The sequence below is a fragment of the Miscanthus floridulus genome, unplaced genomic scaffold, assembly GCF_019320115.1.
Source record: "Miscanthus floridulus cultivar M001 unplaced genomic scaffold, ASM1932011v1 fs_238_5, whole genome shotgun sequence".
Taxonomy (NCBI): domain Eukaryota; kingdom Viridiplantae; phylum Streptophyta; class Magnoliopsida; order Poales; family Poaceae; genus Miscanthus; species Miscanthus floridulus.
This window is the reverse complement of record NW_027096439.1, coordinates 9,095-16,342: the sequence shown is the minus strand read 5'-3', so window position 1 is coordinate 16,342 and position 7,248 is coordinate 9,095. Positions and strand designations below refer to the sequence as shown.

Sequence of the window (7,248 nt, the reverse complement as noted above, 5' to 3'; positions counted from 1 at the left end):
TTTTGGGTTATGTTGCCGACTATGTCGCTTAAAGGCCACTCATTGTGGATCTTCTGAACAAGACACTTTGTAGTACTAGTCACATACTCCGGTAAGCCTGCTTCGGCTAATCCGATACTAAGACAAATGCCCACGCACTGGGAGTGGAGAGATGCGGGAGTAGCGTGTACCCTCGTGGCTGGAATGTGGCCGGATTTGAGGTGTGTTGTGCTCTCCGGGTGGCGTGGAGACGGCTTAGTATAGGAGGAGTCCGGTAGCGAGGTTGATATATGCAAGATTAGTTCTACATATGTCGTGTGATAGGAATCCTCAGCTGGGACTTTGAATCAATTCGAATTGCCGGTGCTCCGCGGATATGGAGACTCGATTCATTACAGAAGCAATGCAGGACTGGTGAATTACTAAAATATGAGAATAAGAATGGAATGAGAAGGAATGGAATATGGGAAATGTATATTTAGTTGAGATAATGAACTAAAAGGACTTAGGGGTAAAATTTGAGAATAGGATAAATATAGTAAGCTTTTGGCAAAGGACTTTGAATTTTGCTACATCCTTACCTTGTCCCAAACCCATGCATCCCTAAAGTCTTACACCCATTACGTCGGGTTAGTCTTGTTGAGTACTATTGTACTCAGGGTTTGTTAACCCTTGTTGCAGGTGAGTCGCATGCGCAGGCTTGTTTTGGTCCCTGCTGCATGTCGGTGTTTGAAGTCAACGACGATGAGGAGTAATGAATGGCCTTTGGACAAGGCACTAGATTGTATGATAAATAAAGTTAATGTAATATTATCCCGCTACTATAGTTGTATGACACTTATGGTATTGTAAGTTTGAAAACAACTGATTTGTAACTATATTATCTTAAGACTTCTGCTATCTTTTACTCTGGTATATATGTTTTAATAAAACTGTTGTAATCTGCAATGACTGTGATTGGGATCCTGTTTGAAAAGAGAATCGTGGATGATTCGGGTTTTTCCGAGGACACCCGACAGACCTGTTGAGTTGTTAGGAACTCATGTACGCTATTCGAGGTCTGTTAAGACAACGATAGGTGCACGTGGGCCCGATTTCTTAGGAGGTTCTGCCACATTCATCCTGTTCTTCCATCCAAGCATGTGGGCCCTCCATGAACTACCCCCTTATTCGTCCAGGCGAGGTGCCATGGACCCGTGGTGGGTTGGCACGGCGGGCAAGGCAGATGTGCTAGGGTGGGCATTGTTAGGGGTAGACTTGTAGGGCGGACAGGAGCCGAAACTAAGGGCGTGTTTGACTCATAGCCGCAGCACGCCACACCATAGTTGTGGCGCTGCCGAATGTGTGGCGTAGGAAATGAGCGCCAGACTTTTGGCGGGAGTTGGTGCACAAGATAGGGAATGGGGACGCAGTTTCGGCACGCCCAGCGCGCAGCAGCAACCAAACGTAGTTTCGGCGCGCTGCAGTTTAGTTGTGGTGAAGTGCGGCTATGAGCCAAACACGCCCTAAAAAGAAAAGGTTGCTCCGTCTAAAGCGGGGCGTTATTGTTATCACCTTGCTGCCTTTTAATATATGTCAAAACTATCTGCCAAGTAGAATCCGTTGTTTAGAGGGTCCTATTTTGGACAGTTGGTAAGTCCGATGTACCATGTATTTGATTTTATAATTAGGTTAAAAATCAGAGTACCATGAAAAATTAGAATCCGAGCATAAAAATCAATTGATTTTACTCCGTCCGTTTCAAATTATAAAATACTTTGACTTTTCTAAATACTATATTTTTACTATACATTAAGATAATAGTGTATATTTAAATGCATAGTAAAATCCACATGTTTAGTAAAGCCAAAACGCCTTGTAATTTGGAACTAAATTGAGTACCTATATTTATAAATGGCGCAGTGCTTAGCAGGCAGCAGAGCAGAGTGCCAGAGTGTGAGGTAGGAAGTCTACTTGACAAATGGATGCTGCGCATGCCGTGGACATCGCTTCCCTGGCCCTGCAGCTGAAGGAGGAGCTAGCCACCGCGGACGCGGCGGCGGCGCGGTCCGCCGTCGGCTGCCCCATCGTCGTCGCCGAGGTCAGCAAGCTCACCCCGCAACGTCAACCCGGAGGCGTACAACCCGCACCACGTCTCCATCGGCCCGTATCACCGCATCAATAACCCAGAGCTCGCCAGGGACGAGGACAAGATCAGGAGCCTCGGTACCGTCCTGTCGGCGGCGAGCGCCGGCGTGACGCTAGAAGCCTACCTTGATGTGGTCGCGCGCATGGAGGCCCAAGCGAGGAGCTGCTACGTCCACACCTTCAACCTGGAGAGCAACGCCTTTGTGCGCATGCTGCTGCTCGACGCATGGCTACGTGCTAGTCCATTTCGGCGGCGTCGGCGCCGGCGGTTTTTGTCTCCACGGGAACGGCGGCGACATGATGGAGGCCGTCGGGGTGGTGCGCGACGTGATCTACCTCGCGGAGAACCAGATACCATTCTTCGTCGTCGACGAGATCCACAAGCTCACCACTCGGGACGGCGGCGTCGTTTCTGCGGCTGAAGCGATCCGCGGGCTACGTCCGGGAGCTCCTGCGGGGGCAGCAGTACTCGGTGGCGACGCCGGCGGTGGCTGGGCCTCCGGAGCCAGGCAATCTTCTGCATTCTGCTGCACATTGCACCTGACGCCACCGCCGCACTGTCGTCGTCACGCACGACCGGCGACAGAGTCATCGGCAAGCAGCGTCGGTTCGGCCGGTGGCGCTCGGCGACGGAGTACTACTACTGCGCCGGCGTGGGGTTCAGGAGCCGGCCTCTCGTCGGCAAAGGAGCTCGCTCGATCCTCGACGTGAAGCTGGACGGACGTGGCGGCATGCTGGAGATCCCGCGCCTGAAGATCGACGCCGAGACGTCGCGGCTCCTGCGCAACCTGATGGCGCTAGAGCAGAGCAAACCCGGCGGAGGCGGGGACCCACGTGACGGCGTACTGCGTCTTCCTGTCGCAGCTGGCCGGCACGGTGCGGGACGTGGAGCTGCTGTCGAGGCGCGGGATCATCGCGCACGGCCTCGGCAGCCATGACGAGGTCGCCGCCTGCCTGGCTGACCTCTGCAAGGGTGTCGCGTTCGGGGGTGACGACCCCGGTGGCAACTACCTGCGCGCGACGTGGCAAGGGCTTGAGGAGAGCTTCCGGAGCCGGCCGCGCCGGTGGGCGGCGTGGCTCATGCTCAGGTACTTCAGGAACCCGTGGCTCGCCGTCGGGCTCGCGGCGGCCGCCGTGGGGCTGGTTTGTACCGTGGTGCAAGCGGTGTACGCTGTTTTGGCTTACTCACCAAATGCTTAGGCTAACAGGAGATCCACCCAAATTTAAAATAGGTCTTCAAAGTAATATCTATAGCCCCAAACAGAGTATCTATATAAAAATCCATTTTAGATGCTAGAAGAGGTATAACCTAATCTGAGTATCCTCTCTCCTGGAGACCTATTGATAGAAAGGGTTGTCTTTTAGGTCTCGTCGTTGGAGAAGACTAAAAATAGATATTAAACCCTTTACCCCTAGTGCTATCAAATAACGAAGGTGCGTGGTATTGAGACAGCTTAATAGCAGGAATTCACAGTCAAACACTGTGTGGCTGTTCCTGTGAAAAGTCAATATAGGTGTGCTTAGTAGGTCCAGCATGTCCTTTGTTTTCTCCTTTTATTAGCAGAAGAAAGGAGGGATTCAGTTACTAATCAGTAATAACTAGTGGCCAACCGGTGCATCAAGAAAATTATGACTGGGATGAAAATAACTATTTGTTCAATAATATGTTTTGATTTCCTCTATTAATCTGTTTACCAAAATCTTGGTTCAAGCTGAATTAAATCCCTAACCCACCTGTGGAAGAGCTGGGATTTCAAGCTACAATACAAGACGCGAGTGATTTGAATTTTTAATTCTCTAGTTTAAGTTCTATGTATTTTTAGATGATGGAAAAGGTTCTAGACTTTTAGTATTTACTAAGCATCCTACTATTCACTTATTATAAAAGTTCAGCATCAATCTGGATTCTTCATGTATCCATGATGTGGACGAAAGATAATGGAAGACACTGCAATTGTGTGTAAGTAGCTCCGCTTGATAGAACATCAAATCACTCAAACACCAACACCAGCAAGAGCTAGTAGTAGTATCCAATATAATACAAAATAGGAGGAGTCTGGGATAGGTAGGATGCAAGCAAGGGGAATCGATGATAGGAGGAAGATACTAGAAGGTTCTAGAAGATACCGCAAACGAAAGATTTGGGTGCACCACTGCACCGTACCAGAGAGTAGTAGTAGAAATTAGAGAATACAGCCAACTTGTGCTTTGCTTTGCCTTCTGGTCAGGGTGTGTTTCAGGTCCAAATTAGAGAATACAGCCATGTTGTTGACATATTTGCCAAGACATGTGACTGCAGAAGGTGGCAACTAACTGGGGTGCCTTGCTGCCATGCCATTGCTTGTTTGAGGCATGAGAGGAGTCAGCCTGAGTCAGTACTCTCAAATTGCTATTCACTGGATGCATCCAAGAGAGCCTATGGCTTCAACATATAGCCATGCAGGGACAAAAGTGAATGGGAAAATGTAAATTGTCTACAAGTCCTACCTCCAGTATACGAGAAGAAGGTAGGCAGGCCAACTAAATCTAGGAAGAAGCAACCACACGAGGTAGCAGGGAAACATGGTTCAAAATTTTCTAAGCATGGTGTAACAATGCATTGCAAACACTGCTCAGAAGCTAAGCACAACAGTGCTGGTTGCAAACTGAAAAGGATGGGCTTCACTTCAATAGAAGCCAAGAAATTGGTTGCAAATACACAAGCGCAGCTACAAAAAGAGGCTGAACAGGCAGCTGAACAGGCTACCTCCATTAATCCAGAGGTCCAACCTGAATCCCAGCCAAATGAAGATGACCATCTGATGCAGAGGTCCAACACACAAAGCAAGCACCATCACCCAAGGGGATGATGTGGTGGTCAACACACAAGACAGCACAGTAACCTTATTGAGTCAGATGTTGTCACAAGTAAGCTTGAACAAATACATCACTTACTGTATCTTGCATATCACAATTGCGCTAACTATATATTGATCTGCAGGAAACCACATCCCCAATGCAAGCACAAGTCCATGGACCATTGCCTGACAATCAGTACATTTTATCCAACCAGCCTGTTGATAGACTCGTGCCTTTGACAACAAGCACCAAGGCAGGGATGGCAGTAGCAACAAGGAAGAGGAAGCCATCGGCAACTAGCCAAACAGCGAAGGGAGGTTTAACCAAAAAGGGAAGGCCAACCAAGAAATCTGCATGAACAAGTTTTGAGGGAGATGGCCAGTAGAAGGGCGCTAGTAGTGATCCCTGAAAAAGTGTATATACAGTAGCAATGATCCTTACTTTTGTGCAAAACATGAACCATGTCTGTCTTTTGTTCACAATAGTGATATGCAACACAAACTTGTAATGGCCAAAAATGAGATGGTTTATTGACATTGTCATGCAATTCTGTTTATGAACTAGCTGTGTGACAGTGAAGTGCAATTCTGCATTCATTCACAGATCATCAAATTTTTCTTAACAAATATCACATTCCATTACAACATTTGGTTATGTACACCACTTTATCAGCCACAAATTACATCATAAAGATACAACAATTGATTATATGTGCAGCTCCTTCCTTATGCTGCTGTGCTGCTCTCCACCTCCTGCAACCTCGTCTGATTTCTGTCTCCTTCAGAATCTCCCCTGATGCCGACCCCGTCTTGTGTTGGAGGAAGTCGATCCCTGTGCCATGCCTCCTATGCCGCAGACGAGGGCATGCCCGGTGGAGCAGGAAGGGAGGGCGTGCGCACCAGCGCCAACGGGGAGGGAGCCTGCACGGCTGCACCGGCGGCGGAGCAGTACGGGGAGTTGCGTGCGGCGGCGCAGGAGGAGCAGGATAGGGATGGCGCGCGCAGGGGAGCAAGACGGCGAGGGCTTGCGAACTGCGCCAACAGGACGGCAAGCACGCGGCGACGGCGGAGCCGTGCGGCGAGTACGCAGCGGCGTCGGCGGAGCCAAGAGCACCGATTGGGATTTTTGTTTAGATTAGATAAAGGTGGGCCGCCCTGAGTTACTGGGTCACGGGTGTATACCCGTTTGGATGAGGCATGGACACAAATCGAGTTTAGGTACGTGAAAGTTCGTAGTTTAGGGACCCGGCATTACACGACTTAACAAGTTTAAGAACCACTAGCGTATTTTATTTTATTTTATTTATATCAAGATGGATATGTCATCGGCAACAAGTGAGGAAGTGACACGGCATTGAGAAGAAAAATATTTGAAGTTGAGAACAAAATTTAGCCTTAGAAGCACTTTCAACTCCACACTAACCTGCTCTGCAATTAACAAATTCTGCACGATCACGTTATTTAGAACCACTTGTACCTGTTCGAGTGCTATTGGTTGGATGCACACAAACATAAGAATACAAGCATTTCATTCCAACTCCTGACCTAGTGTGATTAGTCTGGCTTCGCATAACTAGGGTGATGTAAATTCGGTACCCCAAACCTGCAAATGATGTGATTTAATTTGGTGTGATTGGTGACAAATACGGTGAAAACAAAGTGAGTGCCAGTCAAGCAATCAGAAACAAAAAGTATCTTCAATAATCTAGCCACATCTTTCAAAAAGAAAAAAGAAAAAAGAAATTGGCCACGACTCTATCTCCAAAGATTTCATGCATGTTTGGTTTGTCGGCCAGATAGCTTTGTCTGGCAACGTTTCTAGGTCATCAATTTTGGTCAACCCACAACTAGGACCGTTGCCTGGCAAGCAAATTGTCTTTCAGGCCATGAACCAAACAGGTCCTTCCACTGGGATCATAGAGCTAGAGATTTGCGAGTCAGACACTAAAGGGACTAAGGATAGTGACCAAATCCACAGGGGTGTGTTAAGCTTTGGGATCAAGGGTTCCCAATCGAGAGGACCCTCAGACCGACCCCTCTAGGATCGCTCGAGAGCTTGGGGGCTATACCCATCGGTATGATCGCGCGCACCCTTCAGCTAAGGTATTGGGCCGAGCCCGAGCACGCCCGCCGCCTCTGCTCAGGACTCAGGGGTTGCTGGAGCCCTAGGCTCCTAATTGATAGGAGTCTAGACCTGATCTTTGGCTCCCTCCCGGCCTTTGGCGCTAGCCAAGGCCCGAGCCTGAGACGAGCGCCCCGAGCCACCAAGGCTCGGGCTCCCCTGCGCTGCCCCGCAGATGTGGCG

At 48.9% G+C, this 7,248-nt stretch overlaps 1 pseudogene; it reads left to right on the top strand.

Moving 5' to 3' along the window:
- The first annotated feature begins 1,856 nt into the window (after nt 1-1,856).
- Nucleotides 1,857-3,358, top strand: LOC136530951 (UPF0481 protein At3g47200-like; annotated as a pseudogene).
- Nucleotides 3,359-7,248: the final 3,890 nt, after the last annotated feature.